This window comes from Xenopus tropicalis, chromosome 3 (assembly GCF_000004195.4).
Source record: "Xenopus tropicalis strain Nigerian chromosome 3, UCB_Xtro_10.0, whole genome shotgun sequence".
Lineage (NCBI taxonomy): Eukaryota > Metazoa > Chordata > Amphibia > Anura > Pipidae > Xenopus > Xenopus tropicalis.
This window is the reverse complement of record NC_030679.2, coordinates 107,109,998-107,130,782: the sequence shown is the minus strand read 5'-3', so window position 1 is coordinate 107,130,782 and position 20,785 is coordinate 107,109,998. Positions and strand designations below refer to the sequence as shown.

General features: G+C 38.4%; 1 protein-coding gene across 1 annotated transcript in view; it reads left to right on the top strand.

Moving 5' to 3' along the window:
• The first annotated feature begins 15,532 nt into the window (after positions 1 to 15,532).
• The window catches only part of tp53bp1 (tumor protein p53 binding protein 1), a 56,249-nt gene continuing 50,996 nt past the window's right edge, over positions 15,533 to 20,785 (top strand). The window contains exon 1 of the mRNA XM_031899214.1: positions 15,533 to 15,612. The gene's annotated coding sequence lies outside the window, so the exon portion shown is untranslated. The remainder of the gene's footprint in view (positions 15,613 to 20,785) is intronic.

Here is a 20,785-nt window from a genome sequence, read left to right as displayed (position 1 = left end):
TTCGCAGAGTTCTATGACACCTTTTCATATTGTTTTTACAGCTTTTTACAGCTTTTAAAACAGTGTGGCTTCCCAGAAAGGCCTCCTGCTGCAGTGCAGAGCTATTCTTTCATTTGCATTCTTCCAACATGAAACAGGAAGAAGAGCTCATAATGATAAAGAGCAAGACATGCTAATTAGAAGGATAAGATGCCATGTTACAATTTTTTGGAAATATTAACAAACTGGTTTTCAGGTTACTAGAAAATAATAAGGTACTGGCACATATACATGTTCCTTGCAACTTGCGTGCTGGTCTGGCCTTTGATGAATTGTGCACAGTTGCACTCAGGTTGCAAAGTACAGAACTCATGCATGCAAGCTTTAGCGTTAACACAGGCCTTGAAGAGCAGTTTTGGCATATTGGAAGTGACAATATTCACTCATTCTTAAAGAATAGAAAAAACTCCCACTTTTACTTGCTGATGATTTACCAATATGCATTCTAATTTGTACCTGCTCTGGCAAACTGCATGAAAATTGTTGCACACCGAATGCCTTATTAAGGTGATATTCTGTGTAAAATGATGCATTGTAGGTAAAATAGACAACAACATGCTGGTGTTTTTTATTTATTTATTTTTTGTACCTTGAGCTTTGCACTTGTATTAGTAATTGAACTTTAATATGTCATTTTCCCCCCAAGGTACCCTTCTGTTGCTGGGCAACCAGGTCTAATGTCCTGTCTGCTGTATTCTAAAACAGCTTTGCATCCTTTGTCAGTTGTTAGAAAGGTAAATTAGAGTTGAGCAAATTTTCCAAAGCACATTGCTTTTGTTTACTGTGTACAATGAAAGCTAATTTTTTGCTTTCCTGTTGTGCCTTGCAAATGGTCTCTAACTGCTTTTTTGCTGTTAAGCGGAGCTGAAAAAATTGCACCTGGAGTACAAAATGATTATGCCTCGCCTCTGCACAGCATTTGGATTTTATAAACCAAAATAGCCTTGGTTTGCCTTATCATTAGTAGCTTTTGTGTTCACTGAAGGCAACCTTTTGGGAATGTGGCAGTTCAAAAATGACTGGAGAAAGGTAATCAAAATTATTAGCAAACCACAAGTTGCAAAAGTATTTAAGTAGAAATTGACATTTTGCATGAGTTTCAGCGTATACAGTAAACAAAAGCAAGGTGCTTTCGAAAATTGTACAACTCTAATTTACCTTTATTGGCCCTTCATTGTGTTTCTTTGCACTACTGATCCAGAGGAAAGAACAAATAATTATAAAAAGCCTCCAACTCTTAACATGTTCGCTTCACAATGGGGTACCACCAACCTTCCTGATTTCTTGACTTGGAAAACAAATACATTGCCAGTAAGAAGTTTGTGTGTAAATATACAATACTCTGTAGCTTTCTAGTTTTATTCCAGCCAGAATCCATTTCCTCATTTATTAAACATGGCAAAACAAAAAAAGAACACCAATTCCCCTTTTTTGCATTCACTATGAATGCAGCATTGGCTGTTTCGCTGGCCTTGCATTCAGAGAGGGTGTCCCTGGAACACCCCCTAGTTTGTGTGTCATTCAGAAACACAAGCTAGGGAGTTGTGGGGGCCAAACAGTGCTGCACTCCGCACCTTCTGCTGTATTTATATTACAGCATAGGAAATTTTTTATTTTGTACAACTATTTTAAAAGGTAAAGTGTTCTGTGGGCACCATTTTGTGCCCCATAGGTCTTCAGCAAATGTGGCCATGGTGCTGGAAATGGAACCCTCTGTTATTTGGCCTTGCTAGCACCAGGCATCTTTTCCAATTTTGGGTTTCTGCTTTCCCAGGCTGTGCAGAAGAACCAGTGGCTATTAGTACTTTGCTCTGTAGGATGCCAACCAATGTCCATCTCATGGGTGAGCAGCCAGCAGTTAGGCTGACCTGTCAAGGAGCTGCAGTTTACCCCTATATGAAGACAGAGATATGATTTGCTACTTGCGTCCTACTTTTTCTTCTGGGAAGGACCAAAATATACACTCATTGCTCCTTTGTAACACACATGCACCAGAGAGGACCTGAAATAAAGTAGAACAAAAGCTAAAATCACATAGTTACATAGTTACATAGGGTTGAAAAAAGACCATTGTCCATCAAGTTCAACCCATCCGAGTAAACCCAGCACATAACCTATACTAACCTATCTATACACTCACATACATATACTATATATACAACCAGTAATACTAACTGTAGATATTAGTATCACAATAGCCTTGGATATTCTGCATGTTCAAAAACTCATCCAGGCCCCTCTTAAAGGCATTAACAGAGTCTGCCATTACCACATCACTAGGAATAACTTTGCACTTATCAACATTGAACCTCATTTTCCAGTTTGCTGCCCAGTTTTCCAATTTTGTCAAATCGCTCTGCAAAGCGGCAGCATCCTGCATGGAACTTATAGTTTTGCACAATTTTGTGTCATCAGCAAAAATAGAAACAGTACTCTATATGCCCACCTCCAGGTCATTAATAAACAAGTTAAAAAGCAAAGGACCAAGGACTGACCCCTGCGGTACTCCACTAACCACACTGGCCCAATTAGAAAATGTTCCATTTCCCACCACTCTTTGTAATCTATCCTTCAGCCAGTTCTCTATCCAATTACAAATATTATGTTCTAGGCCAATATTCCTCAATTTGATCATTAACCTTCTGTGAGGTACAGGGGTGTGTAAAGTGATTTTAATTATTTACTTAGTAATTTGTTACTTCTGCCATATAGGATTTGTCAGGCATCTCATGGGCTTTTTTCAAAGGGTATGCACAGTACAGAAACTAGAAGAAAATGTTTTGTACTGTTTACTTACCAGGGAGGGCAGGGGATATTTGAAAGATCATAAGGAATATTTAAAAGATTTGAAAAATAAGGCAGCAAAAAGTAACCCATTACAGAGCATTCGGAGGGAGTTCTGGGCCACGGTGGGAAGCAAGGAACCAACAATTTCCCAGATATTTTTTTAATTTTAAAAAATAATTTGTAAAATAGTTTTTAGCCCAAATCTAAATCAGGCATCATATATTATATTTCAAAGATATAAAAAACAATATATGTCCCTTTTAAAGGAACACTAACACCAAAAAAAGCAAATTTATCAAAGTAATAAAAATATAACATACTGTTGCCCTGCATTGGTAAAAGTTGTGTGTTTGCATTAGAAACTTTTTACTATAGTTTATAAAATACCCTGCTGTGTAGCCATGGGAGCAGCCATTCAAGCAGGAGCAAAGGCACAGGCAAAGGCACAGGTAGCAAATAACAGATCTGCTATGTAACCTGTGCCTTTTCTCTTTTTTCCACCTTGAAGGGCTGCCCCCAAGGACTACACAGCAGCTTATTTATATAAACTATAGTGGTGTATCTAAAGAAAACCATACAAACATTACCAGTGCAGGGCAACAGTACATTTTAATTACTTTGACACATTTTCATTTTCTGATGTTACTCTTCCTTTAAGGAAGTCTAGCTACCCAATTAGACCAAGGCCTTTCTTGAGATGCAGACTGGGACATTGCACTTAATGCATTATAATCCTTTTAATTTCTATAAGAAAACTTTTAATTTAAGCCGATCCTCCAGATCTATTTGACTCTTAAAAATGTAGAAGGAATGTTCAGACACACAGGTGATAAGGGTTGTAAATGTAATAAGGTAAAATATAATTATATTTATAACAAATTCACTCTAGTTTGCCATGAATGTTATATATGGTATTTTATACTTCTGCTAATTAAGAGCTGGTTTATTGCATCTGCTTGTTTGCTGTGTATGTATATTGTATAATACTAGTATAATATATCTAGTTTAAGGCCAGTGGCTCACCAGGCAGTCTCAGATAGGGATGGTTAGGAATGGCCATAATATGACATATATAAATAGCTAAAAATATTTATAAAATACAGAATCCTGGAGATGCGTGGGGTAAGCAAACACAAATGAAAACTCAAGAATCCGAGAAGTTATGATATAGAGTTTTTTGCATAAAGGTAATCTAGTAGGTAGTTCTGACATAGACATATGGTAAGCAGAAGGCTGTAACATGAAATTTATATTCATGCTGAGAGTATGCAGAACAACTGTTTTCAACAAATTTGCTCAGGTTTTATATACTGTATAATTAACAAGGGTATTGGTGCAATTGCAGCACAGTAGGGCAATAGTAAGCACTGCTACCTGACAGTGCTGGGGTCCCAGATCTGCACTGGTTCAATTTAGCACCTATAGTAGTATATTAGACCCACATACATTAACCCCTAGAGATAATATACTATTACTACTGTAACAGAGCAGTTTCTAAAGGTCTGCAAAGAAAAAGATAAAACTGGCTGTAGATTACACTCATGGCAAATAATGTGAATAGGAGTATTTTGTAACCCTTTTTAATGTAAGTCCTTACCAGTGCCCTTACACCGATAATCTCCAGTGAATTCAACTTTGCTATGGTCACCAAAAATAAAAGTGCATAGCAGTGTAATGAATAAGCAAAGGTCAGGTTTCTGAGACTCCACTGTAAATCAATATTAGCATAAGGAAAAATATCGATCTATTAATGCTTAGCAGACAGATGGTAAGTGACTTGACCAGACCAACTTGTGCAGTACTGCAGGGATACTGGGCAAGATGAGCAGCAATTTTACAAGGCTGAGGTCAATCTTAAAAGGAGGCCATCACTATATTTTAATCCTATTTATTATTAAACACAGGCTTGAACAAAACTGTACTGCTTTATAAGTCATAGTTGTTCCAGTTTGTGTAAGATGCTCAAATTAGAATTATCTTCAAGCTTTTAAATGCAAGAAATCATAGAAACTACAGCTCTAGCATAAAACTACCATCAGTGCCCAAATGCAAGTTTTGCTCACAAGTAGCAAGCTTTATCAAAGGCAAACAATTGCCTTCTGATCCTAAGCCCAGGTTAGCCTGGTAATAGAAACAGAAGAAAACAGTTAGTTGAAGTGTCAGTTTGCACATCTGAGAGTTAAAATATATATAGAAGTCAGAGCGAGGACCACATCAATGAGCCAATGCAGGCAGAAAAATCAAGGATGCCCGATTGATATCTGGTCGATTTTTTTTTTATCAGTCGGGAGGCCTGTTGGAGGGCCCCATATTCAGGCAGATAAGCTACTGAATTGGTCTGAAGGACCCAAAGTGGCAGTTTAAGTCTGCCCATGTCTGCCCACCTTTAGACTGCATCCAGAACAGATGCTGTCCTTCCACCCCCACCATAAATAAGAGTTTGCACCCCCACACAGCAGTACAGCTGTCTTACTCGGAAGAAAGATATCCCAGCAATCTTCAGCTTATTTGAAAATCTGTTACACATAGTAAAATATGCTCATTTATGCTTTGAGAATACACACAACACAGTGCACTAAACTTGGCAATAGTTAAAAGTCTCCACAAGTTAAAAGAATATGTGATACAATAATATCTTGGTGTTGTGTGCCAGTGGGGGTCACCATCCTTGCCTGTAGCATTTCACAGTTTATCAGGTTTAAGAGCCATTTCTCTAGAGTGGCAGCCTTGGTAGTAACAGTCCTGAGGGAAGCAGACTGGGATGCAATTCTGGGATATAGCCTTCTTTTCTCCCCAACAGTTAGCTTTACTTGTACTGCCAAAAACACCAAATCTGGCTGCTTATTGAGGCTTTGTAAATACAAGCAAGCTGATGTTATACAAATGTGACCTTGGCTGGTAAGCTAATACATTTATCCAACTAATTACTCTCTTTTTTTTGTAACATTATACCCTGTGTGGCACAATATTTATTCCTGAATAACGGTATACCAAGCAACTTAAGCGACTGATTACTGTGTTAAAGTTCCACTTCTTACTATTTCTCTGGGGTTTTATTTTTATCTGCATATATTAAAAGGTATCATATATTAAACTTTACAAGCTAATTCTTCCAATACTAGCACATGTATTTTCAATACATCTTTCTTCCAGGATATCTCATAATTGGGAAGGTGCTGTTTTCTGCAGTCCAATCTAATCAGGGTTAATTTAACCCAGTATTGGTATTTCTCTATGAATTTGGGACATTAGCATAGCAATTTATAACTCAGTAATTGTCTTTTATATCTGCTTAACTTATATAGCAAAAAGTAGGAGGTACTGTCTTCTATCTCCCTTTTTGGAGTTTTGTTGTGCCCACTAGAGTAGGGACTGATGTGAAGGAGGAACAATCTCTGTAAAGCTCTGAATAGTGTGTCCGTGCTACATAAATAACATAAAATATAAAAATATGTCTCACTCACATAATTGCAGGTAATCTGTTGGATACTGCGAGATTGTATCATCATGAAAAATACTTTTTCAGCTGCCATTGAGATAAATGGGTAATATTTTAAGTTAAGACTGCCCAACTAAGCCTGAAAAAGCTAGATGACAATAACTACCATGAATGAGCTTTAGGAAGTCCAATTTCTTTGGCATTTCAGCAAAACCCTGATGGTCTCCTGCCTTTTTATTAAATCTGCTGCATTATAAGAGGCCAGGCTTGAACTGTTCCTGCTCAGGGCTGGACTGAAATTCAAAATAGACCCTGGCATTTCGATTACACAGAGGCCCAATCAGCCTTCACCAACCTGATAAATAGTGACTGCCTATGGCATCCTACAGCGGCCCCTCTGGCTTTTGCCAGAATCCACAGACTGCCAGTCTGGGCCTGTTCCTGCTTGTGCATCTGTCTTTTAATGGACGTGCAAACCCTACATTGTCCTACCTTGTATATAAGTTTGGCATATCTCCCCCACCCACACTGTATCATTTGCACTGCATATATCCCATCCAATCTCCAGCACCATCACATTTTCCTAAAACAAATAGCAGCTTTCACCTGGTGGCAATTTTCCCTGTGACATCATCAGTGACATTTACATCTGCAAACAGCACGTGTGCCCTGTAAAGTTCACAGGCAGAACTTACTTTGATAAAACATTCTAATTGGATTGAGCACCATAGTGGTTAAGCTGAGCTCAGGAGAGGAGGTTAGGAGAAAAAAGTAGGATTGTACAGCTACAGCAGAATTTCTATGGGAACCAGCAATGCCATGTCTTTATTGGCTAGCAGACTGGAGGGCGTGTTTAGTAATCTCAGCTAAGAAGAAATGAGCCTGCCCAGTAGTCAACAGCCAAAGTAAAATCCTGAGGGAGGGGACTAAGTGGGTAAGAGGAGTAGAAGGAATCCTAAGTAATTAAGGAGATGCTGCAGCCTTGCCCTTTTAACAACTGGAACGACAGATATTAAGGGCAAGGGCACGTGGTGCATATATCCGCTTCCCTCAGCCCTGCATTTTTTAGCGAGGCTGAGAGAAGCGGATCCGCTAGCCTGTGCTGCACTGTGTGCCTGCACTAAAAACTACAGTAACTGCCTGAGTGTGTGCACACAGAGCGGACCAGCCTTAAAAAAACTAGCAGAGCCCCACTCCACCATTTTACTTACCTTTTCCAGGAGTTCCTGTTGCTGACATTATCTCATGCACGGTAGAGTAAAATTGGAAACTTTTGCTATACTGAGCATGCACAAGGCCAAGCCACGACACCTGGGAATCAGATGTTTCGCTAATTTTTTTTTGGGTCAGTGCAAGTGTTTTTTCTAAAAGGAGCAATGGGCTGGGGAGAAAACATAGCAATTGAGTTTTTTGGGGGGTACAAATATTTTAGGCATCCCCCAGTGAACCCATGTCCTTTAATGCCCTATTCATTCCTGTTACTAAAAGGGTTGATGTTCACCATGACACTAGACAGTCAGTCTATGGTCTTTAACCTGAAATGTGAAATGGTTAGGGATACTGGGAAACAAGAAAGCTGATGCATTTGGTTGCTACAATTTTTATTGCTACTTATAAAACATAGCTTCCTGTCCAGGCCTTTATCTTTCACTGTTGCATAGGGAAATAATAAAGAATAAGTTGCCTAAAAATACCATTGTTTGCAACAATATATTTTATTTTAAGTTGAATATATAATTGAACCCACATTAAAATGATTTATGCATTTGTTCCAGTCATAACTGCAGGCTGTTTTTATGCTAAGACACATGCTAAACAGTTTAAAATGGCACTAAGATAGGTATATTACAGTGTTTGCTGGTACTGACACATTGCTTGATATTGTTTACATGAAACCAGAATATTCATGCTGCAGTTTTACAACCAGCATGCATTTACCTGTATATCCTTTGAAGTTTGCATTCTCTTCTATTTATGTTTGCACTTAATAAATCTGATTTAAAGTCAGTAATTCAAGGATGTGCTGTAAGTATGCTTACCAGCACTGAGCATTTTAGAAATTGTGCTAGTGAAAGTGAAGTTTACAAAACCAATGAAGTGCTGAGGTTTTCAGGATTCCTGATAAGCCATAGTAAAGTGCTGTACCCGGTGATGGTAAATGAAGCTCTGCCTTTGGGGAAAGTGTCTTCCAAATAATTTTATTAGGATTTGCTGTGTTTGGATCTTTGCTGCCTTAGTGGGCACCATCATTATTAGCTATACGCTACCCTCCAACAGTACTGTATTATTATATGTTTTATTATTACATTTATTTATAAATGTCCAGCATACTGTGTTGCATTGTACATAAGGGTACATAATAACTGCCAAACAATCTGATACATTAGGTAACGAGGGCTCTGCCCACAAGGGTTACAATCTGTAGGAGTGGATATAAGTGAAACACAAGGTATAAATATGTACATGTAGGGGGGAATACGTATTGGATAAATATGGGACATAATGGACAAGAATGTGGGAGATTAAACTGCTTTTGCATGCAAATCATTGAAATAAAACTAAAAGGTAAAAATACTTTATTACTGGATGTGTAATGTAAATACAAGTTTTATATTTTTATTAATATTTTTTACCCACTGCTGCCTTTTGTGGGTTCTGCTCATTGGGACCATATAGACCAGCATCTCTTGTAATTTTTATAATCAGTGAAAACACCTAAATAATAAGCGGTCCTAGAGTAGTGGTTAAAAGACAACTAAAAAATAGGCTGGAAATATACTGCTCTGTGCATAGGACTGTTGTACAATCAGTGCAGGAACTAAAGATTCATGGCTACAAATGCAGGCATTAAAGATTCATGGCTACAAATGTTTCATCCATGTCACCTACTGATGACATAACTAAACCTTCATAGAATACGCTTTTTGCACCAACAGCAGCACACAGGCATATTTAGTTGGAGATTTACTAATCCAAGAACACTCCGAGCGTTCGTTCTGCGTATTTTTTGTGACTTTTTTTGCCACAAAATTTGTGCGACAAAATCGTATTGTTGCAACGAGTACGAAAGTTTCGGATTCATTCAAGCTTCGGTATCATGACTTTCTTTGGGCCAGGTTGGATCTGCACAGTGCCATTGATTCCTATGGGAGGCTTCCAAAATCATGCACAGAAGGATCAAAGTCGGAAAGGTTTTCCTGCATTTTACGATCGTTCCGATACGAAAATTTAGTGACTTTCGGATCGCCAATACAATATTATCATGATTAATAAGTTTTTTTGGTAAGCATACTCGTGATATTTGCGATCTTAAGAAATTATTGTATCCAATCCGAATTTATCCCATTCGGGATTCGAACTTGCGTTTTTATGAATGTGTCCCTGTGAGAAATAGATCTTCATGGTCATAGATCGATAATAGTTCTGGGTTGGTACAGTGAGCCCTATACATGATAAAGTACATCTTTTCCAGCTTAATCCTACCTTGGCTTTTTGTTTATGCTTCTGTCAGTTGGGTCATATAAGAAAGATATGAAATGCAATGCCTTTCCAAATCATGGAAATAAAAGGTACAGCATTTCCAAAGGCTTCTAGGGAGTATGCTATTACTTATTTCATAACAATAGAACAAATGTAAATTATTGATTATGTGCAGTAAAGATACAAAATATAGAGTATTATTTTTCACAAGCTTCATAAGATTTCACATTACCACAAGCTGTCATGGGGCAAGAGATAACAGCACAAGGGAATTTACATGTTGGGAAGGTAAATCAATATTAAATAACATTGGTTATAACATAAAGATGGTATAGTGACCAGGGAATTGCATCACTGCATAAATAGGCACTTCTGTTGTAAAATGTACTGAAGGGTTGAAGTATATATTAAAGCATATGCAAAATGCAGGTGATTAAAAGATCTAATGTATTCTATGAAAATGGAAGTACCTTACTTCATACATTATATGCCAAAACAGATTGCTAAGTTTGTAAGACAGCATTAGTGATATAAAAAAGAATTGCACTGTTGGCCATAATTGGCATCTGTTATCCCCAAACATGCATCTGTTATACCCAAATTGTTATCAATATTTAGAGACCATGGGGTTAGATCTCGCAAGAAACTTTTAACATTGTTGCAGTATGTTGTTCCTTTAGAAAAAAGATGCTGCCTTACTTGTATTTGAAGAAAATGAAGGACAGCTCTAAGGAAATTGTCAGGGCCAAGCGAAGCTGATATGAATATCTTTCAAAGGGTTTAACAGAATTCTCTGCCATACCCCCTGTCCTTTGTTTTAACTTACCAAGACCAGGACATCCTTTGAAACTGAATTCCATATGATCTTTTTTGCTGTATCCCATGAAAAAACTTTTTGCTTAGCTGTTTCCCCAATAAACAGATTAAAAGGCAACCAATCTACTCTCCTTAGCCCTACTCACTTCTTCACTGTCAGGAACCGTCGCCGCTCCCGCTCCCTACCTGCTCCTGGTGTGCGGCGGCGTCTTCCTTCTCAGCGCGGCGAATCCAAGATGGCGGCGCCCAGGACTCCACGTGGGCGCAAGGACGCCGGCGCGATGACGTCACGCGCTATGGCGCCAAATTCAAACTCAAAAAGACGCCAGTGACCCAGGTTCAATGCCCGAGTATAGCTCAACATACCTATTGTGTTCCTGGGTCTCTAATATTCTTATCTGCTTCCTGTTGCTGTTTATTTGCCTGTTTCTGACCTTGAACCTTGCTGCCTGCCTTTAGTGACCTTTGCCTGAACCTGACCTCTCTATTGGATTATCCTGCATCCGTACTTCGCTCGGACTCGCTGGAAGCGGCCTTCCTCCTTGATCCTGACTTCACCTCTCCCGTGGGTGCCGGAGGCCCCCGCTGACATTCACATGGACTCTATCCCCATTTGACTTATTTATCTTATGTCTCATGTCATTTATTTAACCCTTAATATTTCCTTTAACATTGGTGTTTGCCAATCTACTATAAAAATACTGTTGTAATGCCAACACTTGAAAAATATATTAACCCATCTGTCTTTCCATGTGGTCTATAAACTGTTAATAATACATGTTTTCAAAAGTGAATTCCTGCTTTGGAACTTCAGCCCAATTAATCTGATTTCCACCCTGGTCCCACAGTAAAATAGTGAATTATGTGAGCTGTTTTATGCTAAATAAATCCTAAGAACTTCTTAAATATTTTCTTCTTGACCTTTCTGTGCTTTTGGCACAAAACGCGTCAGGCTGCTCATGTTTGAGATGTTTTTCTTTAAATAAAAAAAAACAATGTTTTAATTTCACCATATTTTGTAAATTGGTCCAGTTTTTCTATTAATTTTGCTTTCTGTTGAACCCAACCCACTGGCAAAACGGGTCTCTTTGCTATTCTCTAAGCCACAGTACTATCTTGGTTCTCTTTTTAAAGGGGAACTCCACCCAAAGAAAACATAAGCTTTTTTTTTTTTTTTTTTTTGAAAAGTACACATTATTTCTAACAACTTTGCAATATACATCAGTTAAAAAATATCCAACCTTGTCAAATTTTCAATGTAATAATGTGGTTTGGAACTGTTACCTAAGCCTGGCCCCATTTTCTATTGCTGATGTGGCTTACTATTTTGAGACTCAAAAAAATGTAACAGTAGTCAACTGTCCTCAGCCTGCATCCTCCAAATCCCACAATTCCCTGCACACATGATGTCAATGAAGAAAGTAACATCAAAGTGCAATGGATTGTGGATTATGTAGTTCCTTCATGCTGTCTATAAGCTGTGGAGAAGGTATTACAATTTGTAACATTAATGTTTTAGTCCCTCCTCCCCTGCCAGGTTGTATTCATACTTTTTGAAGGAACAGATTACAGTGATAGGTATATTAGGGCTTTCTGTGTTGTGTGGGGCTCTTTAACAAATTTTGTTTTGGAAGCCAGAGTTCCCTTTTAAAGTTTTGAGTGTCCCATCTTTCTGTTGGGTGCCTTTAAGTCTTGCCACACTTATTTTTCTTCCTTCATGCCAGGGCCTTTGACTCTAAACACACTTTCATTTTATCCCCTGTTTTTCTTTTTCTCTAAACCCTTTCTTCTTAGAAGAGCAATACATTTGTTCTCTTAACACTAAGACACTGTTCCCTCTCCACAGTTTGTTAAATTGCCTTATGAGTGCCTCCTGGCCTGGCACTTTCTGGCACACTTTTAGTATGAAATGAAAGTCTCATCTATCCAATCAATGACATTGTTAGTTTATAAGCATACATTTTGAATATCTGAATGGACCACAACAATAACAAATAAAAGTTTATTTCTTATGCATAAATATTTTATGTCAAATCTTCATGAACTTAGTAAACACAAATCCATTTTATAGCTATTACTTCTCAAGTGGTAAGAGAAGCAAATACATATTGAATTAGGTAGTTAATGTCTTTTACACAAAGAATATGGTACATTACAAGTTAGATTTACACAAAAAATATGTATGTATAAAAAAGTGTTTACATCATTCTTTACATCTATATGCACAATTGTATATGACAAGTACATATGTTTAATAAACTATAACATAAACTCTGGCAGTGGTTTATCTGTTTGGGGGGTGATCACATATTATGGAAAAACATCTTTGGAGCATCAACAATGTCTCAGGGCCTAGCGTGATATTTACATTGCTACATTGGCTTCCAAATCAAAATTTGTTAAAGAGCCCCACACAAAACAGAAACCCCTAATATTCTTAGCACTGTAATCTGTTCCTTCAAAAAGTATGAATAAATAACATTTTTATATGCGGAACTCTAGCTGCAAAACAGTCCTTCTCTTTCTGCATCATTTGAAAACCTGGCAGGGGAGGAGGGACTAAACCACTTCTCCACAGCTTACAGACAGCATGCAGGAACTACATAACCCACAATGCATTGTACTGTGATGTTATTTTTCTTATTAACATCATGTGTGCAGGGGATTGTGGTATTTAGAGGATGCAGGCTGAAGGCAGGCTGAGGACAGTCGACTACTGTTACATTATTTTTGAGTCTCAAAGTAGTCGGCTAGATCAACAGTAGAACAGGGGGCCAGGCTTAGGGAACTGTTCCAAACCATGGAAGTTTCGCAAAACAATTCGCAACTGCGAATGTGGGAAATTCGCTTCAAATCCATGCCTGGCGAAAAAATTTGCTCATCACTACTGATGTATATTAGAAAAATGCCTGAAATTATATTTACTTTTCAAAAAGGTAATTTGGGTGACACTCCCTTTAAATAAAGAGCTACAGTTATTTTACTTTGCCTATTTGTAGGATTCTCTGAGTGCCTGCCAAAAAACTATACATGCACAGAATCCCTTTAAGAAGATTGGCCCATTCCCCTCCACAATTTCTTATATTTTTGGGCAACACCAAAGGGCATGCAATATGTCTGCTTTATTCTGTTTACATTTTGGGCAATTACTGTGTTGCCACGTCTTTAATTTATTTATAGCGGAGTATAATGAACAAAAAGATTTAAAAAAATATTTTTCTATATGACTATATGATGGCATGAGAAGCTCCTTTATCCAACATAGTGCTCCCAGAACATCCTAGATCTATCCTAGATCTAGATTAGGTAGCCATTGGTTATGGGGCTGTTGTTAACTGGGTCTAATACCTATTGAGTAACCTGCAGCAGGTACATTAAAGGAAAACTGTACCCCCCAGAATGAATACTCAACCAACAGCTTATATCTATTAAGTGCCCTGTTAAAGAATCTTACTAAACTGGAATATAAATATCCTTAAATGTTGCCCTTTTAAAAATATTGCTCCCTCAGAGATCACCTGACAGGAAATAATGCAGGAAGTAGTGTGAGAGTAAAAGACAGAAATCTGTCCAGTAATTGTTTTGTGTTGCCAAAAATGTATGTGTGTCCTTGGTTTGTTTGTGTGCACCGTGAATTGTAGGATTTTCTATTTAGCATTATTTAATGTCATATACTACTAAAAAAATATATATATATTTTATGAAAATGGTTTATTTAGATGAAGCAGGGTTTTACATATGAGCATTTTTTAGGGGTCTAGTGTTCTTCTAATGTTTTATAAGCTGTTGCTATCACACTCTGGTTCTCCTCATTAAATCTCCACACTAACACACATGCACTGGTGATCCTATTATTCTTTCATTTTAATAGCACAAATGTTTGTGAATGTGCATAGGTTTGGTATTTTAGGAAAAAGTGGAATGCATGCATTGTTATGTAACTTTTATTAGTGGCTTAGCCGTGCCTTCCAAAACTAGGACCAGTAGAACATGGGTCACGTTAGACTTTCTTACCCAGAATGTGCCTTCTCTAAGTGGAAGGCGGAGGTGTTATGCAATTACACCTTTCTTACTGCTATACAGAAAAAGGAAAAACAAAACAGGGCAACAGGGCAACAGAGCTTCTTGCAAAACAAACAAAGACAGTTTATTCACAGTACAGGGTTATTTATATATCCTTTGAGGTAATTTAAACAGAGCTCTGACTTGTAACACCCCTGCGGCAGGTTTTCAGATATTTGCCCAGGGCCCTTCTCAACGGCCTGGATCAGGGCACACTCATAACCTAAATCCCTATACAGTACTGGGACCCCTACACTTACAGGCCAGTCTTGACTGGGGGGAGAGTTACCTCCATCTACCAGTCCTTGTTGGAGTGCATACTGCTCTTAATAGCTTACCTTTATATTGTATGTTCCTAACATTTACTTTGACAAATCTAGACCTAGCACTACCTACATCTCATTCACAGGGTCCTTGTATCCCTAACTTCACCAAGGGCCTGGCTACCTTTGGGGCCATTCTTTCCTGGGCCCTTGTCCAAACACTATACGTGTGACAGGAAGTGGTCACCCTACCTGCAATCCAATAATAGGGTCATTAACCCTATGGGTCCCTTATTTATAGCTTTGGAACTGGAAACTGGAACTGGAAAGAGCTGCTAAGCAATAACATTAGATGCAATTGTCTAATCATTTGCATGTGCCTGCATATTTCTTGTCTAACCTCATGAGGCTGCATGATTCTAAGCAAAAGATAATTGAATCAGAGACCTGGAGTTTGCTAAAGAGAAATATGTCAGAAGCACCAGCAGTAATGCATTAAATCTTCTCACGTTAAACTAAGTTCCCAAAGGGCTGGCAAACAATGAAAGTTTGATCTCAATAGCTGTGTGATGTCAGTACAAGCAACGCCTCCCTCTGTATAGTGCCCCTAGCGGCTTGTTGGAATGCCACAAATAAGCTGAACAGGTTCCCAGAGCAGCAGAAACCGTTCTCCGTTTCCCTCTATGCTTTCCTGCTTTCCTCAATAGATCTGCAGATTTCACAGAGGTAAATCCTTATTGTAATGAACGCATCCCACTGTGATAGGTTCTAGTGTGCATCTGATGTCAAGCAGCTTGGTTATATAGCAGGAGAGCTGAGCAATAGGATAATGAATGTAGAAACAATGGCAGCTTTGCTGAGCAGTCCTTTCATTCATTCTCCCACTAGATACGATGCTGTGACGTGTGTCGTGTCATTGGACAAGTTAATGTCATAAAGGAGGTCAGACACCTTGAACTTTGTACCATACAAGTTGTAGATCTGCTGAATAATGTCCATTTTATGGTAGAGCAGTTCATTGTTATATACACGATATTCCTGAACGCAGTAATTTGAGCTCTCCTTTTAGCTTAACTATTCATTGCCTGCAGTCAAGCAGGTTGGGTACCATAATTGTGATTACTGATATGCATAATACAAACATTTTTTTAGGGGGAAGAGATAGCTGCTAGGCATGCGTTTATTATTGTTGTGCTTACCTTTCTGGCATGAGAGTATCTGTTTCCATGGCACTGCATCCACTGTGTACTGTCAGTTCTTATTGTTGATATATTGATAAGGGATCAGTGACATTCTGAGGGCTAGTGGCTAAATGTATTGCATTTATAAGGGTTTGGGACCACAATTTTAAGTATTCTGCTCATTATACTGCTGTTCATCCACAGATAGTTTAAAGTAGATCACAGTGTGCTTTGTTCTTTGTAATGACTCCAGATACAGGTATGGGACATATTATCCAGAATACTCGGGTCCTAGGGTTTTCTGGATAAGGGATCTTTAGGTTATTTGAACTCCATACTTTTTTTCTTTTAAAAAAAATAATCATTTAAACATTAAATAAACAAATCAAATCAAATATAATTGTTTTGCCCCCCATAAGCATTAACTATATCTTAGTTGGGATCAAGTACAAGGTACCTTTTTATTATAACAGAGAAAAAGGGAATCATTTTAAAAAATCGGAATTCTTTAAATAAAATGGAGTCTATGGGAGATGGTCTTTCTGTAATTCAAAGATTTATGGATAATGGGTTTCCAGATAAAGGATCCCAAACCTGTACTGGTAATGGAAAAATGAACCATTCCTATAAAGTATGTGTTCCAGAAATTAGGACTGATTTGTTTGTTCTGAATATGCTGCTTAATTAAATATTTTTCTGGAAATACTTAAATGTGCAGTTTGAGTGGTAGGGCATGTCCCACCAAGTGGTGTTTGCCCTAAATTGTTTTAAAGGGCCAGTAAGGGCATAACTATAGAGAAAGCAGGCCCTGCAACTTCTGGGAGGCCCATGAAGTAAAGGGAGTGCAGAGGGGCTGAAAATGGTTTAACATAAGTTTATGAAAAATGTCTTCTTCTTATACCATAGGGAGGCAAGGTAAAGTAACCTTTAGTTAAGGCACTGAAACCAGTCAGTAACAACACAGAGTGAAAGAATGACTTATTGGGGTAATGTAATAAAAGGGAGTACGTTTGCAGTAACCTATAACAACCAGTCAGCAGGTAGCATTTACTGGTCACCTGATTGCTATGGGTTACTGCTCCTGGGCGATCTTAGTGCCTTTTATTACATATGGGGAAAAGAGTAATATTTAGTAAAAGAATAAGGTGCTCATTTGCTGGTGGTTTGGAGAGATCAATGGTACTTGAACTTTGTCAATAATTAAGTACAAAAACCACCCTATTTTAAATAGATAGTTGTTTACATGCAGGATCCTGTAGTTTACACTGCTAAAATTCAGCATATTCATGTAAATGGAATTAGAGTTTTTGAAGCAAAGTATTAATTGTGCGTAAAACACAAAGGGTACCTATCCATAGTGTATATCCATAACACTGAGCTTTATTTCCATTTATTTCCCTTTGTGAGACATCAAAGTATGAGGTCATGGTTGTGCACAGAACATTGCTTTACTTTATAGATTAGAAGCTTATTCTCCATAGACTTCATAGATCAGCACCAGCTATTTATGATGTATGGCCTATGATTAAGAATTGATTTTGATGTATGTGAATATTGTCATTGTGCTATTGTCTTGTCACCTGAAAGTCAAGTAAACATACAATACATATAGCTGAAGATCAGCTCATAGACTGAATCTTATTTGGTTTGAGATTTGTAGTCAGTTATTGCAGTACATATCAACAAAATATTGTTTGTGCAGCATGAGCAGTGAGAAATACATTTTTTTGCCAGTAGTAATATGCCTAATATGCTATTAGTCTTAAGCATGGGTTAAACAATAGCTCTGAAAACTATATTGGTGATTAGTATACATCAAATCAAAATGTCTGAAAAAGCACAGGCTCAGAAAGACCCCCTCTGCTTGCATTTGCTCTATCCTATGTCTGTGTTGGCCTGGGTGCAAACACAGTAGAGAGCGTATGCCAGTGGAGGGGCTGATTCTCGGGCTGCGTTTATGCGCCCATTAGCTTTAGTGCTCTTGCATTTCTGCCCAAGGACATATTAATTGCCTCCCATGGTCTTTCAAACAAATCTGTCCAGGACTGTTGGCCCACTGCCAGCCATGTAATCTGCTATGACTTTTAAATAAATCTTCCCACATTAATGCATACATATATTCTTAGCTCTAGAACATACACTTATGAGGTGCAATGAGGTCCACAATATTATTTCTTTTAATCATACTTCTGTATTAAGTATATGCTATTCTCTCCACCACCATCTCTAATAATACGTTGGGCATAACTTCTATACAGCAGACTTTGTGACCTATGGGGGCTCAGATGGTTGTGGGGTCTGCTGTGGTGGTGCCCTCTTCTGTCTGATTCAAAAAATACTTGTGTGGGGGGGGTTGACAGGATGGGGATGGGGAAGTTGGGTGTTCATTTGCTGCAGGGTGTGAGCCAGGCCCAAAGGTTCTTTTGAGAGGGGGCCCGGTCTGTGGTTGGGAGTCCATTAACAGTAACAAAACGATGAAAAACAGCACTCATTCTAAAAGGAACTTTAATGTTTCATTATGTTATGTTGTGAATTTTCTATACAACATCCCTAATATAAACAAGTTTGTGAGTGATAAGTAGGCTTCGGGCAGTATTGCTGCAAATTAGTTTGAAGGCCAACAAGTGCCTATCAATATGATATTTGCCTTGGGACCACCATACTTTAAAGGAGAAAGGTTAGGCACTCCCCAGGACTGTAATAACTTACCTTTTACCCCAGGCTGGTGCTCCTGTTAAGAGAAAACCTTACCAGGCAGGGGAGCTGCCAGAGAGTGAGCAGTGAGGTTGTGGAATGCCCTTCCTAGAGATGTGGTAATGGCAGATTCTGTTAATGCCTTTAAGAGGGGCCTGGATGAGTTCTAGAATATCCAAGGCTATTGTGATACTAATATCTACAGTTAGTATTAGTGGTGGTATACTGTATATAGTTTATGAATGTGAGTGTATAGATTGGTAGGTGTGGGTTGTGTGTGCTGGGTTTACTTGGATGGGTTGAACTTGATGGACTCTGGTCTTTTTTCAACCCTATGTAACTATGTAACTATGTAGAAGATAGAAGAGGATTGCTAGGTGCTACTTTCTCCTAACAGAAGCACCAGCCTAAGGTTAAAGGTAAACGATTCCTTCAAATCAGTCAAAAATAAGGAATTGTTTTTTTAGCACGGTTGTATTTCAGAGCTTTCTGGATAACTGGTTTCTGTATAATAGATCCCATACCTTTTATTAAAGAATTGGACTTATTTATCAGGCAGGATATAGATAAAGCTAGGGTTTCCAGAATTCAAACACTGAGAAAACTGGACAGAAATCCAGCCAAATGCATAAGTGGTGCCATAACCCCACCCCAGCATCATTACCCTACCCAACATCATCATGCCAGGCCCTGACATCATTATGCCCACCCCCAGCATCACCGCCCCACCCCCTTTGTGCGGGTTTAGTAACTAGCAAAGGTGGCACCCCTACTTAAAAAAAAACCAACTCTTTTTCAAGACATTACTTTTTTTGTTCAAACAGCATATTAATGTAGTAATAAACCACCTACCACCTCTTCATAATAAGATTTTCCATACCCTATACCAAATTACTGTAGTTGCCTTTCTATAGACTCTAATTAAATGATATCCTGTTTGAGCACTGGAGACTAAAACTGCATGGCATATTCTAGTTGGGCCCTGTAAAAAAGAATGACCCACTCCTCCCTTGAAAAAACAGCTCATGTCTGCCCTTTTAGTTACTGCCTGACTGGCATTGCTTGCTACAGCAATGTTTATTATCTACAAGGACTCTAAGGTCTTTCTCCATTATGGATTAGCCTAGAACAGTCCCATTAACAGTATACATTGCTTGCATATTTTTACATCCCAGATGCATAACCTTCTATTTATCAACATTGAATGTCACCTGCCATTAGCTGCCCAGATTGCCAGTATGTCGGAGTTCCTGTTGCAAGGATGCCACATTCTCAATGAAATTAATTGGCCTGCAGAGTTTTGTGTCATCTGCAAACACTGATACATTACCTAGAATACCCTCCCCTAAGTTATTAATGAAGTTAAAAAAAGTGAAACCAATACAGAACACTGCAGGACCCTACTAGGAACCCTACTTAAATTAGAGAATTGACAACCACCCATTTTCAGACAGACCTTATTTTAGAAAGCAGTTGTTTGCGGGGAACTGCATCAAAAGCTTTGACAAAATCCAAATAGATCACATTTACTGCAGCCCTGTGGTCCAACTTACTTACTTACCAACCTCATCATAAAAAGCAATCAAATTTGTGTGTCATGACTTATCCCTCATAAAGTAATGCTGATTACTGCTCATAATACCATCCTCCAGAAGATAATTTTGAATGTGATGCCCCCCTTGCCCTGCCCCATGGCAGCTATGGTAATTTGTACATATTTTTAGTCACAGAGGAGTTTTTAAACCATTTAAAAGCATGAAGCCACAGGTCATGAAACTCAGAGTTGACTTATTATAGCCTTATTAAATTACAGTATTGGGTGCACAAACATGGGCTCAGTGTTCAGAGAGCACCCTAGTACCAACTGCAAAAGGCAGTAACATGGACCCACTTTTAACTGAAGAGGTTTAATCAGTTCTTACCAAATATAGGATCCCTTGACTGCTTCAGTTGGGTGCAGGGAGCAGATGGTGAGGTGAGTCAATGGATAGCAGGCATAGAAAGTGAAGGAAGATACGACTAGG